Source organism: Phyllobates terribilis, unplaced genomic scaffold (assembly GCF_046119375.1).
Source record: "Phyllobates terribilis strain yellow unplaced genomic scaffold, ASM4611937v1 Scaffold_40__1_contigs__length_11209783, whole genome shotgun sequence".
Taxonomy (NCBI): Eukaryota; Metazoa; Chordata; class Amphibia; order Anura; family Dendrobatidae; genus Phyllobates; species Phyllobates terribilis.
In genome coordinates, this window is record NW_027362800.1 from 2,624,787 (window position 1) to 2,638,170 (window position 13,384).

Sequence of the window (13,384 nt, forward strand, 5' to 3'; positions counted from 1 at the left end):
ATTCAATTCTTTCTGATTTTAGAAACTGCATTAAAGAAGGGGTGCACCGGTCCTGGAGATACTGCAATACCAGGTCAATGCGTGGAGTGGACAGAGCAAGCTCTTTTTCCATCTCCCTGTTCTAAAAATCCATTTAATATATGGTCCCCAGATAGGGGACATATCAGATATTAAACTGATAAGAACAGATACTACACTTGATCTTAGCCAAAAGGCCGAGAAGCGATAACCAGAATTGGTTTCCGACTACGGTGCCACCCAAGGATTCTGAAAAGTCCATTTGTGGAGATGGCCACCTGGACTCCCGTTAAGAAGACATGCTGTCAACCTCTAGATCCCTCACATGCCTGCACTTTTCGGCTTGCTGCTGCTGCAATCCACGCGTTTTAGATCTGCATAACTCCACCTCTTTTAGCACAGTACCCTCAACCCCCGGCTGTTCCCACCCGCCTCAACACCGTTGGAAGGGAGGAGAACCAATTAAGGCGGGGGGGGGGGGTGGAACGAGCAGCTGTCTACCCTTAGCAGGAGGGTTGCTGATTAATTACCTCTCCTGCTGCTGCTGCTGCTGGCTGTCCAGCAGCAGACTGAAGGTGGCTGCTGCTGTGCGCAGGTATATAAAGGCTCAGAGCCTATTATGACACGCGCAGCCAGCGTTCCATTGCCACATTCCGTCTACTGCAGGCGGGATACCTGGATGGCTGAATGTCACTGAGAAGCTCACAGAGACCGCCATAAGCAACAGTTTAAAAGAATGCCACAGACTAATCAACCAAACTTTTTGGGTTGGTTTCTCTTTTATAGTCTGCAGGCATTAAATGAAAGAAGTCAGTGTTCCAGCAGAGGGAGACAACGTTTCAGAAAAGGCATTGTAGCAAACCAAAAAAGAAATTTTAAGCGCAGCAGAGTAACCAGCTCACATACCTGTTAGCTCAGGTGAGTTTAAAAGGCTGCTGTTGATAACAAGGGCATTTGCTAAATAGATGGTGTGTGTGCAACAATATACTGAAAGGTCAATTATATTGTGCAGCTTATCTCACCACCTGTAGTTATTTAGGTGAAAGCTCCAAAATGCTTGCCTAATATGTCTGTTTATCCAAAAGGAAGTATAGAGGGAGAGCTAGATAGATAGCATTGCATTACATTACATTACATGGCAATGCAATGCACAGTTGCTGAAGTTGAACCAAAATGAGCTTGTCATCTGGCTTCTGCAACTTTTAACATGAAAAATCCAATGAGGAGAAGAAAAGCAAAGCCAAAGAGTCCATCCCAAAATCCGACAAACAAGCAAAATGAACAAAAAGCATTGAATTCAATTCTTTCTGATTTTAGAAACTGCATTAAAGAAGGGGTGCACCGGTCCTGGAGATACTGCAATACCAGGTCAATGCGTGGAGTGGACAGAGCAAGCTCTTTTTCCATCTCCCTGTTCTAAAAATCCATTTAATATATGGTCCCCAGATAGGGGACGTATCAGATATTAAACTGATAAGAACAGATACTACACTTGATCTTAGCCAAAAGGCCGAGAAGCGATAACCAGAATTGGTTTCCGACTACGGTGCCACCCAAGGATTCTGAAAAGTCCATTTGTGGAGATGGCCACCTGGACTCCCGTTAAGAAGACATGCTGTCAACCTCTAGATCCCTCACATGCCTGCACTTTTCGGCTTGCTGCTGCTGCAATCCACGCGTTTTAGATCTGCATAACTCCACCTCTTTTAGCACAGTACCCTCAACCCCCGGCTGTTCCCACCCGCCTCAACACCGTTGGAAGGGAGGAGAACCAATTAAGGCGGGGGGGGGGTGGAACGAGCAGCTGTCTACCCTTAGCAGGAGGGTTGCTGATTAATTACCTCTCCTGCTGCTGCTGCTGCTGGCTGTCCAGCAGCAGACTGAAGGTGACTGCTGCTGTGCGCAGGTATATAAAGGCTCAGAGCCTATTATGACACGCGCAGCCAGCGTTCCATTGCCACATTCCGTCTACTGCAGGCGGGATACCTGGATGGCTGAATGTCACTGAGAAGCTCACAGAGACCGCCATAAGCAACAGTTTAAAAGAATGCCACAGACTAATCAACCAAACTTTTTGGGTTGGTTTCTCTTTTATAGTCTGCAGGCATTAAATGAAAGAAGTCAGTGTTCCAGCAGAGGGAGACAACGTTTCAGAAAAGGCATTGTAGCAAACCAAAAAAGAAATTTTAAGCGCAGCAGAGTAACCAGCTCACATACCTGTTAGCTCAGGTGAGTTTAAAAGGCTGCTGTTGATAACAAGGGCATTTGCTAAATAGATGGTGTGTGTGCAACAATATACTGAAAGGTCAATTATATTGTGCAGCTTATCTCACCACCTGTAGTTATTTAGGTGAAAGCTCCAAAATGCTTGCCTAATATGTCTGTTTATCCAAAAGGAAGTATAGAGGGAGAGCTAGATAGATAGCATTGCATTACATTACATTACATGGCAATGCAATGCACAGTTGCTGAAGTTGAACCAAAATGAGCTTGTCATCTGGCTTCTGCAACTTTTAACATGAAAAATCCAATGAGGAGAAGAAAAGCAAAGCCAAAGAGTCCATCCCAAAATCCGACAAACAAGCAAAATGAACAAAAAGCATTGAATTCAATTCTTTCTGATTTTAGAAACTGCATTAAAGAAGGGGTGCACCGGTCCTGGAGATACTGCAATACCAGGTCAATGCGTGGAGTGGACAGAGCAAGCTCTTTTTCCATCTCCCTGTTCTAAAAATCCATTTAATATATGGTCCCCAGATAGGGGACGTATCAGATATTAAACTGATAAGAACAGATACTACACTTGATCTTAGCCAAAAGGCCGAGAAGCGATAACCAGAATTGGTTTCCGACTACGGTGCCACCCAAGGATTCTGAAAAGTCCATTTGTGGAGATGGCCACCTGGACTCCCGTTAAGAAGACATGCTGTCAACCTCTAGATCCCTCACATGCCTGCACTTTTCGGCTTGCTGCTGCTGCAATCCACGCGTTTTAGATCTGCATAACTCCACCTCTTTTAGCACAGTACCCTCAACCCCCGGCTGTTCCCACCCGCCTCAACACCGTTGGAAGGGAGGAGGACCAATTAAGGCGGGGGGGGGGGGTGGAACGAGCAGCTGTCTACCCTTAGCAGGAGGGTTGCTGATTAATTACCTCTCCTGCTGCTGCTGCTGGCTGTCCAGCAGCAGACTGAAGGTGGCTGCTGCTGTGCGCAGGTATATAAAGGCTCAGAGCCTATTATGACACGCGCAGCCAGCGTTCCATTGCCACATTCCGTCTACTGCAGGCGGGATACCTGGATGGCTGAATGTCACTGAGAAGCTCACAGAGACCGCCATAAGCAACAGTTTAAAAGAATGCCACAGACTAATCAACCAAACTTTTTGGGTTGGTTTCTCTTTTATAGTCTGCAGGCATTAAATGAAAGAAGTCAGTGTTCCAGCAGAGGGAGACAACGTTTCAGAAAAGGCATTGTAGCAAACCAAAAAAGAAATTTTAAGCGCAGCAGAGTAACCAGCTCACATACCTGTTAGCTCAGGTGAGTTTAAAAGGCTGCTGTTGATAACAAGGGCATTTGCTAAATAGATGGTGTGTGTGCAACAATATACTGAAAGGTCAATTATATTGTGCAGCTTATCTCACCACCTGTAGTTATTTAGGTGAAAGCTCCAAAATGCTTGCCTAATATGTCTGTTTATCCAAAAGGAAGTATAGAGGGAGAGCTAGATAGATAGCATTGCATTACATTACATTACATGGCAATGCAATGCACAGTTGCTGAAGTTGAACCAAAATGAGCTTGTCATCTGGCTTCTGCAACTTTTAACATGAAAAATCCAATGAGGAGAAGAAAAGCAAAGCCAAAGAGTCCATCCCAAAATCCGACAAACAAGCAAAATGAACAAAAAGCATTGAATTCAATTCTTTCTGATTTTAGAAACTGCATTAAAGAAGGGGTGCACCGGTCCTGGAGATACTGCAATACCAGGTCAATGCGTGGAGTGGACAGAGCAAGCTCTTTTTCCATCTCCCTGTTCTAAAAATCCATTTAATATATGGTCCCCAGATAGGGGACGTATCAGATATTAAACTGATAAGAACAGATACTACACTTGATCTTAGCCAAAAGGCCGAGAAGCGATAACCAGAATTGGTTTCCGACTACGGTGCCACCCAAGGATTCTGAAAAGTCCATTTGTGGAGATGGCCACCTAGACTCCCGTTAAGAAGACATGCTGTCAACCTCTAGATCCCTCACATGCCTGCACTTTTCGGCTTGCTGCTGCTGCAATCCACGCGTTTTAGATCTGCATAACTCCACCTCTTTTAGCACAGTACCCTCAACCCCCGGCTGTTCCCACCCGCCTCAACACCGTTGGAAGGGAGGAGAACCAATTAAGGCGGGGGGGGGTGGAACGAGCAGCTGTCTACCCTTAGCAGGAGGGTTGCTGATTAATTACCTCTCCTGCTGCTGCTGCTGCTGGCTGTCCAGCAGCAGACTGAAGGTGGCTGCTGCTGTGCGCAGGTATATAAAGGCTCAGAGCCTATTATGACACGCGCAGCCAGCGTTCCATTGCCACATTCCGTCTACTGCAGGCGGGATACCTGGATGGCTGAATGTCACTGAGAAGCTCACAGAGACCGCCATAAGCAACAGTTTAAAAGAATGCCACAGACTAATCAACCAAACTTTTTGGGTTGGTTTCTCTTTTATAGTCTGCAGGCATTAAATGAAAGAAGTCAGTGTTCCAGCAGAGGGAGACAACGTTTCAGAAAAGGCATTGTAGCAAACCAAAAAAGAAATTTTAAGCGCAGCAGAGTAACCAGCTCACATACCTGTTAGCTCAGGTGAGTTTAAAAGGCTGCTGTTGATAACAAGGGCATTTGCTAAATAGATGGTGTGTGTGCAACAATATACTGAAAGGTCAATTATATTGTGCAGCTTATCTCACCACCTGTAGTTATTTAGGTGAAAGCTCCAAAATGCTTGCCTAATATGTCTGTTTATCCAAAAGGAAGTATAGAGGGAGAGCTAGATAGATAGCATTGCATTACATTACATTACATGGCAATGCAATGCACAGTTGCTGAAGTTGAACCAAAATGAGCTTGTCATCTGGCTTCTGCAACTTTTAACATGAAAAATCCAATGAGGAGAAGAAAAGCAAAGCCAAAGAGTCCATCCCAAAATCCGACAAACAAGCAAAATGAACAAAAAGCATTGAATTCAATTCTTTCTGATTTTAGAAACTGCATTAAAGAAGGGGTGCATCGGTCCTGGAGATACTGCAATACCAGGTCAATGCGTGGAGTGGACAGAGCAAGCTCTTTTTCCATCTCCCTGTTCTAAAAATCCATTTAATATATGGTCCCCAGATAGGGGACGTATCAGATATTAAACTGATAAGAACAGATACTACACTTGATCTTAGCCAAAAGGCCGAGAAGCGATAACCAGAATTGGTTTCCGACTACGGTGCCACCCAAGGATTCTGAAAAGTCCATTTGTGGAGATGGCCACCTGGACTCCCGTTAAGAAGACATGCTGTCAACCTCTAGATCCCTCACATGCCTGCACTTTTCGGCTTGCTGCTGCTGCAATCCACGCGTTTTAGATCTGCATAACTCCACCTCTTTTAGCACAGTACCCTCAACCCCCGGCTGTTCCCACCCGCCTCAACACCGTTGGAAGGGAGGAGAACCAATTAAGGCGGGGGGGGGGGTGGAACGAGCAGCTGTCTACCCTTAGCAGGAGGGTTGCTGATTAATTACCTCTCCTGCTGCTGCTGCTGCTGGCTGTCCAGCAGCAGACTGAAGGTGGCTGCTGCTGTGCGCAGGTATATAAAGGCTCAGAGCCTATTATGACACGCGCAGCCAGCGTTCCATTGCCACATTCCGTCTACTGCAGGCGGGATACCTGGATGGCTGAATGTCACTGAGAAGCTCACAGAGACCGCCATAAGCAACAGTTTAAAAGAATGCCACAGACTAATCAACCAAACTTTTTGGGTTGGTTTCTCTTTTATAGTCTGCAGGCATTAAATGAAAGAAGTCAGTGTTCCAGCAGAGGGAGACAACGTTTCAGAAAAGGCATTGTAGCAAACCAAAAAAGAAATTTTAAGCGCAGCAGAGTAACCAGCTCACATACCTGTTAGCTCAGGTGAGTTTAAAAGGCTGCTGTTGATAACAAGGGCATTTGCTAAATAGATGGTGTGTGTGCAACAATATACTGAAAGGTCAATTATATTGTGCAGCTTATCTCACCACCTGTAGTTATTTAGGTGAAAGCTCCAAAATGCTTGCCTAATATGTCTGTTTATCCAAAAGGAAGTATAGAGGGAGAGCTAGATAGATAGCATTGCATTACATTACATTACATGGCAATGCAATGCACAGTTGCTGAAGTTGAACCAAAATGAGCTTGTCATCTGGCTTCTGCAACTTTTAACATGAAAAATCCAATGAGGAGAAGAAAAGCAAAGCCAAAGAGTCCATCCCAAAATCCGACAAACAAGCAAAATGAACAAAAAGCATTGAATTCAATTCTTTCTGATTTTAGAAACTGCATTAAAGAAGGGGTGCACCGGTCCTGGAGATACTGCAATACCAGGTCAATGCGTGGAGTGGACAGAGCAAGCTCTTTTTCCATCTCCCTGTTCTAAAAATCCATTTAATATATGGTCCCCAGATAGGGGACGTATCAGATATTAAACTGATAAGAACAGATACTACACTTGATCTTAGCCAAAAGGCCGAGAAGCGATAACCAGAATTGGTTTCCGACTACGGTGCCACCCAAGGATTCTGAAAAGTCCATTTGTGGAGATGGCCACCTGGACTCCCGTTAAGAAGACATGCTGTCAACCTCTAGATCCCTCACATGCCTGCACTTTTCGGCTTGCTGCTGCTGCAATCCACGCGTTTTAGATCTGCATAACTCCACCTCTTTTAGCACAGTACCCTCAACCCCCGGCTGTTCCCACCCGCCTCAACACCGTTGGAAGGGAGGAGAACCAATTAAGGCGGGGGGGGGGGTGGAACGAGCAGCTGTCTACCATTAGCAGGAGGGTTGCTGATTAATTACCTCTCCTGCTGCTGCTGCTGCTGGCTGTCCAGCAGCAGACTGAAGGTGGCTGCTGCTGTGCGCAGGTATATAAAGGCTCAGAGCCTATTATGACACGCGCAGCCAGCGTTCCATTGCCACATTCCGTCTACTGCAGGCGGGATACCTGGATGGCTGAATGTCACTGAGAAGCTCACAGAGACCGCCATAAGCAACAGTTTAAAAGAATGCCACAGACTAATCAACCAAACTTTTTGGGTTGGTTTCTCTTTTATAGTCTGCAGGCATTAAATGAAAGAAGTCAGTGTTCCAGCAGAGGGAGACAACGTTTCAGAAAAGGCATTGTAGCAAACCAAAAAAGAAATTTTAAGCGCAGCAGAGTAACCAGCTCACATACCTGTTAGCTCAGGTGAGTTTAAAAGGCTGCTGTTGATAACAAGGGCATTTGCTAAATAGATGGTGTGTGTGCAACAATATACTGAAAGGTCAATTATATTGTGCAGCTTATCTCACCACCTGTAGTTATTTAGGTGAAAGCTCCAAAATGCTTGCCTAATATGTCTGTTTATCCAAAAGGAAGTATAGAGGGAGAGCTAGATAGATAGCATTGCATTACATTACATTACATGGCAATGCAATGCACAGTTGCTGAAGTTGAACCAAAATGAGCTTGTCATCTGGCTTCTGCAACTTTTAACATGAAAAATCCAATGAGGAGAAGAAAAGCAAAGCCAAAGAGTCCATCCCAAAATCCGACAAACAAGCAAAATGAACAAAAAGCATTGAATTCAATTCTTTCTGATTTTAGAAACTGCATTAAAGAAGGGGTGCACCGGTCCTGGAGATACTGCAATACCAGGTCAATGCGTGGAGTGGACAGAGCAAGCTCTTTTTCCATCTCCCTATTCTAAAAAATCCATTTAATATATGGTCCCCAGATAGGGGACGTATCAGATATTAAACTGATAAGAACAGATACTACACTTGATCTTAGCCAAAAGGCCGAGAAGCGATAACCAGAATTGGTTTCCGACTACGGTGCCACCCAAGGATTCTGAAAAGTCCATTTGTGGAGATGGCCACCTGGACTCCCGTTAAGAAGACATGCTCTCAACCTCTAGATCCCTCACATGCCTGCACTTTTCGGCTTGCTGCTGCTGCAATCCACGCGTTTTACATCTGCATAACTCCACCTCTTTTAGCACAGTACCCTCAACCCCCGGCTGTTCCCACCCGCCTCAACACCGTTGGAAGGGAGGAGAACCAATTAAGGCGGGGGGGGGGGGGGGGGTGGAACGAGCAGCTGTCTACCCTTAGCAGGAGGGTTGCTGATTAATTACCTCTCCTGCTGCTGCTGCTGCTGGCTGTCCAGCAGCAGACTGAAGGTGGCTGCTGCTGTGCGCAGGTATATAAAGGCTCAGAGCCTATTATGACACGCGCAGCCAGCGTTCCATTGCCACATTCCGTCTACTGCAGGCGGGATACCTGGATGGCTGAATGTCACTGAGAAGCTCACAGAGACCGCCATAAGCAACAGTTTAAAAGAATGCCACAGACTAATCAACCAAACTTTTTGGGTTGGTTTCTCTTTTATAGTCTGCAGGCATTAAATGAAAGAAGTCAGTGTTCCAGCAGAGGGAGACAACGTTTCAGAAAAGGCATTGTAGCAAACCAAAAAAGAAATTTTAAGCGCAGCAGAGTAACCAGCTCACATACCTGTTAGCTCAGGTGAGTTTAAAAGGCTGCTGTTGATAACAAGGGCATTTGCTAAATAGATGGTGTGTGTGCAACAATATACTGAAAGGTCAATTATATTGTGCAGCTTATCTCACCACCTGTAGTTATTTAGGTGAAAGCTCCAAAATGCTTGCCTAATATGTCTGTTTATCCAAAAGGAAGTATAGAGGGAGAGCTAGATAGATAGCATTGCATTACATTACATTACATGGCAATGCAATGCACAGTTGCTGAAGTTGAACCAAAATGAGCTTGTCATCTGGCTTCTGCAACTTTTAACATGAAAAATCCAATGAGGAGAAGAAAAGCAAAGCCAAAGAGTCCATCCCAAAATCCGACAAACAAGCAAAATGAACAAAAAGCATTGAATTCAATTCTTTCTGATTTTAGAAACTGCATTAAAGAAGGGGTGCACCGGTCCTGGAGATACTGCAATACCAGGTCAATGCGTGGAGTGGACAGAGCAAGCTCTTTTTCCATCTCCCTGTTCTAAAAATCCATTTAATATATGGTCCCCAGATAGGGGACGTATCAGATATTAAACTGATAAGAACAGATACTACACTTGATCTTAGCCAAAAGGCCGAGAAGCGATAACCAGAATTGGTTTCCGACTACGGTGCCACCCAAGGATTCTGAAAAGTCCATTTGTGGAGATGGCCACCTGGACTCCCGTTAAGAAGACATGCTGTCAACCTCTAGATCCCTCACATGCCTGCACTTTTCGGCTTGCTGCTGCTGCAATCCACGCGTTTTAGATCTGCATAACTCCACCTCTTTTAGCACAGTACCCTCAACCCCCGGCTGTTCCCACCCGCCTCAACACCGTTGGAAGGGAGGAGAACCAATTAAGGCGGGGGGGGGGGGTGGAACGAGCAGCTGTCTACCATTAGCAGGAGGGTTGCTGATTAATTACCTCTCCTGCTGCTGCTGCTGCTGGCTGTCCAGCAGCAGACTGAAGGTGGCTGCTGCTGTGCGCAGGTATATAAAGGCTCAGAGCCTATTATGACACGCGCAGCCAGCGTTCCATTGCCACATTCCGTCTACTGCAGGCGGGATACCTGGATGGCTGAATGTCACTGAGAAGCTCACAGAGACCGCCATAAGCAACAGTTTAAAAGAATGCCACAGACTAATCAACCAAACTTTTTGGGTTGGTTTCTCTTTTATAGTCTGCAGGCATTAAATGAAAGAAGTCAGTGTTCCAGCAGAGGGAGACAACGTTTCAGAAAAGGCATTGTAGCAAACCAAAAAAGAAATTTTAAGCGCAGCAGAGTAACCAGCTCACATACCTGTTAGCTCAGGTGAGTTTAAAAGGCTGCTGTTGATAACAAGGGCATTTGCTAAATAGATGGTGTGTGTGCAACAATATACTGAAAGGTCAATTATATTGTGCAGCTTATCTCACCACCTGTAGTTATTTAGGTGAAAGCTCCAAAATGCTTGCCTAATATGTCTGTTTATCCAAAAGGAAGTATAGAGGGAGAGCTAGATAGATAGCATTGCATTACATTACATTACATGGCAATGCAATGCACAGTTGCTGAAGTTGAACCAAAATGAGCTTGTCATCTGGCTTCTGCAACTTTTAACATGAAAAATCCAATGAGGAGAAGAAAAGCAAAGCCAAAGAGTCCATCCCAAAATCCGACAAACAAGCAAAATGAACAAAAAGCATTGAATTCAATTCTTTCTGATTTTAGAAACTGCATTAAAGAAGGGGTGCACCGGTCCTGGAGATACTGCAATACCAGGTCAATGCGTGGAGTGGACAGAGCAAGCTCTTTTTCCATCTCCCTATTCTAAAAAATCCATTTAATATATGGTCCCCAGATAGGGGACGTATCAGATATTAAACTGATAAGAACAGATACTACACTTGATCTTAGCCAAAAGGCCGAGAAGCGATAACCAGAATTGGTTTCCGACTACGGTGCCACCCAAGGATTCTGAAAAGTCCATTTGTGGAGATGGCCACCTGGACTCCCGTTAAGAAGACATGCTCTCAACCTCTAGATCCCTCACATGCCTGCACTTTTCGGCTTGCTGCTGCTGCAATCCACGCGTTTTACATCTGCATAACTCCACCTCTTTTAGCACAGTACCCTCAACCCCCGGCTGTTCCCACCCGCCTCAACACCGTTGGAAGGGAGGAGAACCAATTAAGGCGGGGGGGGGGGGGGGGGTGGAACGAGCAGCTGTCTACCCTTAGCAGGAGGGTTGCTGATTAATTACCTCTCCTGCTGCTGCTGCTGCTGGCTGTCCAGCAGCAGACTGAAGGTGGCTGCTGCTGTGCGCAGGTATATAAAGGCTCAGAGCCTATTATGACACGCGCAGCCAGCGTTCCATTGCCACATTCCGTCTACTGCAGGCGGGATACCTGGATGGCTGAATGTCACTGAGAAGCTCACAGAGACCGCCATAAGCAACAGTTTAAAAGAATGCCACAGACTAATCAACCAAACTTTTTGGGTTGGTTTCTCTTTTATAGTCTGCAGGCATTAAATGAAAGAAGTCAGTGTTCCAGCAGAGGGAGACAACGTTTCAGAAAAGGCATTGTAGCAAACCAAAAAAGAAATTTTAAGCGCAGCAGAGTAACCAGCTCACATACCTGTTAGCTCAGGTGAGTTTAAAAGGCTGCTGTTGATAACAAGGGCATTTGCTAAATAGATGGTGTGTGTGCAACAATATACTGAAAGGTCAATTATATTGTGCAGCTTATCTCACCACCTGTAGTTATTTAGGTGAAAGCTCCAAAATGCTTGCCTAGTATGTCTGTTTATCCAAAAGGAAGTATAGAGGGAGAGCTAGATAGATAGCATTGCATTACATTACATTACATGGCAATGCAATGCACAGATGCTGAAGTTGAACCAAAATGAGCTTGTCATCTGGCTTCTGCAACTTTTAACATGAAAAATCCAATGAGGAGAAGAAAAGCAAAGCCAAAGAGTCCATCCCAAAATCCGACAAACAAGCAAAATGAACAAAAAGCATTGAATTCAATTCTTTCTGATTTTAGAAACTGCATTAAAGAAGGGGTGCACCGGTCCTGGAGATACTGCAATACCAGGTCAATGCGTGGAGTGGACAGAGCAAACTCTTTTTCCATCTCCCTGTTCTAAAAATCCATTTAATATATGGTCCCCAGATAGGGGACATATCAGATATTAAACTGATAAGAACAGATACTACACTTGATCTTAGCCAAAAGGCCGAGAAGCGATAACCAGAATTGGTTTCCGACTACGGTGCCACCCAAGGATTCTGAAAAGTCCATTTGTGGAGATGGCCACCTGGACTCCCGTTAAGAAGACATGCTGTCAACCTCTAGATCCCTCACATGCCTGCACTTTTCGGCTTGCTGCTGCTGCAATCCACGCGTTTTAGATCTGCATAACTCCACCTCTTTTAGCACAGTACCCTCAACCCCCGGCTGTTCCCACCCGCCTCAACACCGTTGGAAGGGAGGAGAACCAATTAAGGCGTGGGGGGGGGGGTGGAACGAGCAGCTGTCTACCCTTAGCAGGAGGGTTGCTGATTAATTACCTCTCCTGCTGCTGCTGCTGCTGGCTGTCCAGCAGCTGACTGAAGGTGGCTGCTGCTGTGCGCAGGTATATAAAGGCTCAGAGCCTATTATGACACGCGCAGCCAGCGTTCCATTGCCACATTCCGTCTACTGCAGGCGGGATACCTGGATGGCTGAATGTCACTGAGAAGCTCACAGAGACCGCCATAAGCAACAGTTTAAAAGAATGCCACAGACTAATCAACCAAACTTTTTGGGTTGGTTTCTCTTTTATAGTCTGCAGGCATTAAATGAAAGAAGTCAGTGTTCCAGCAGAGGGAGACAACGTTTCAGAAAAGGCATTGTAGCAAACCAAAAAAGAAATTTTAAGCGCAGCAGAGTAACCAGCTCACATACCTGTTAGCTCAGGTGAGTTTAAAAGGCTGCTGTTGATAACAAGGGCATTTGCTAAATAGATGGTGTGTGTGCAACAATATACTGAAAGGTCAATTATATTGTGCAGCTTATCTCACCACCTGTAGTTATTTAGGTGAAAGCTCCAAAATGCTTGCCTAGTATGTCTGTTTATCCAAAAGGACGTATAGAGGGAGAGCTAGATAGATAGCATTGCATTACATTACATTACATGGCAATGCAATGCACAGTTGCTGAAGTTGAACCAAAATGAGCTTGTCATCTGGCTTCTGCAACTTTTAACATGAAAAATCCAATGAGGAGAAGAAAAGCAAAGCCAAAGAGTCCATCCCAAAATCCGACAAACAAGCAAAATGAACAAAAAGCATTGAATTCAATTCTTTCTGATTTTAGAAACTGCATTAAAGAAGGGGTGCACCGGTCCTGGAGATACTGCAATACCAGGTCAATGCGTGGAGTGGACAGAGCAAGCTCTTTTTCCATCTCCCTGTTCTAAAAATCCATTTAATATATGGTCCCCAGATAGGGGACGTATCAGATATTAAACTGATAAGAACAGATTTTTTGATTGAATATATCTTTTATTAGCACAAAAAATAAGTTAACAGACAGTGTACAGTGC

General features: G+C 45.0%; 11 non-coding genes across 11 annotated transcripts; all 11 read right to left on the reverse strand.

Moving 5' to 3' along the window:
- Positions 1-36: 36 nt before the first annotated feature.
- LOC141186544 (U2 spliceosomal RNA) lies at positions 37-227 on the reverse strand. Its single transcript, XR_012260812.1, has one exon. It is a non-coding gene; the product is annotated as a U2 spliceosomal RNA (small nuclear RNA).
- A 1,122-nt stretch (positions 228-1,349) lies between these two features.
- LOC141186352 (U2 spliceosomal RNA) lies at positions 1,350-1,540 on the reverse strand. Its single transcript, XR_012260639.1, has one exon. It is a non-coding gene; the product is annotated as a U2 spliceosomal RNA (small nuclear RNA).
- A 1,120-nt stretch (positions 1,541-2,660) lies between these two features.
- On the reverse strand, positions 2,661-2,851 carry LOC141186353 (U2 spliceosomal RNA). Its single transcript, XR_012260640.1, has one exon. It is a non-coding gene; the product is annotated as a U2 spliceosomal RNA (small nuclear RNA).
- Positions 2,852-3,970: 1,119 nt separating this feature from the next.
- LOC141186354 (U2 spliceosomal RNA) lies at positions 3,971-4,161 on the reverse strand. Its single transcript, XR_012260641.1, has one exon. It is a non-coding gene; the product is annotated as a U2 spliceosomal RNA (small nuclear RNA).
- Positions 4,162-5,280: 1,119 nt separating this feature from the next.
- On the reverse strand, positions 5,281-5,471 carry LOC141191273 (U2 spliceosomal RNA). The gene has a single exon (XR_012265271.1). It is a non-coding gene; the product is annotated as a U2 spliceosomal RNA (small nuclear RNA).
- Positions 5,472-6,592: 1,121 nt separating this feature from the next.
- On the reverse strand, positions 6,593-6,783 carry LOC141186355 (U2 spliceosomal RNA). The gene has a single exon (XR_012260642.1). It is a non-coding gene; the product is annotated as a U2 spliceosomal RNA (small nuclear RNA).
- Positions 6,784-7,904: 1,121 nt separating this feature from the next.
- On the reverse strand, positions 7,905-8,096 carry LOC141184858 (U2 spliceosomal RNA). Its single transcript, XR_012259574.1, has one exon. It is a non-coding gene; the product is annotated as a U2 spliceosomal RNA (small nuclear RNA).
- Positions 8,097-9,223: 1,127 nt separating this feature from the next.
- On the reverse strand, positions 9,224-9,414 carry LOC141186356 (U2 spliceosomal RNA). Its single transcript, XR_012260643.1, has one exon. It is a non-coding gene; the product is annotated as a U2 spliceosomal RNA (small nuclear RNA).
- Positions 9,415-10,536: 1,122 nt separating this feature from the next.
- Positions 10,537-10,728, reverse strand: LOC141184860 (U2 spliceosomal RNA). Its single transcript, XR_012259575.1, has one exon. It is a non-coding gene; the product is annotated as a U2 spliceosomal RNA (small nuclear RNA).
- Positions 10,729-11,855: 1,127 nt separating this feature from the next.
- On the reverse strand, positions 11,856-12,046 carry LOC141184746 (U2 spliceosomal RNA). Its single transcript, XR_012259472.1, has one exon. It is a non-coding gene; the product is annotated as a U2 spliceosomal RNA (small nuclear RNA).
- A 1,123-nt stretch (positions 12,047-13,169) lies between these two features.
- LOC141185683 (U2 spliceosomal RNA) lies at positions 13,170-13,362 on the reverse strand. Its single transcript, XR_012260319.1, has one exon. It is a non-coding gene; the product is annotated as a U2 spliceosomal RNA (small nuclear RNA).
- Positions 13,363-13,384: the final 22 nt, after the last annotated feature.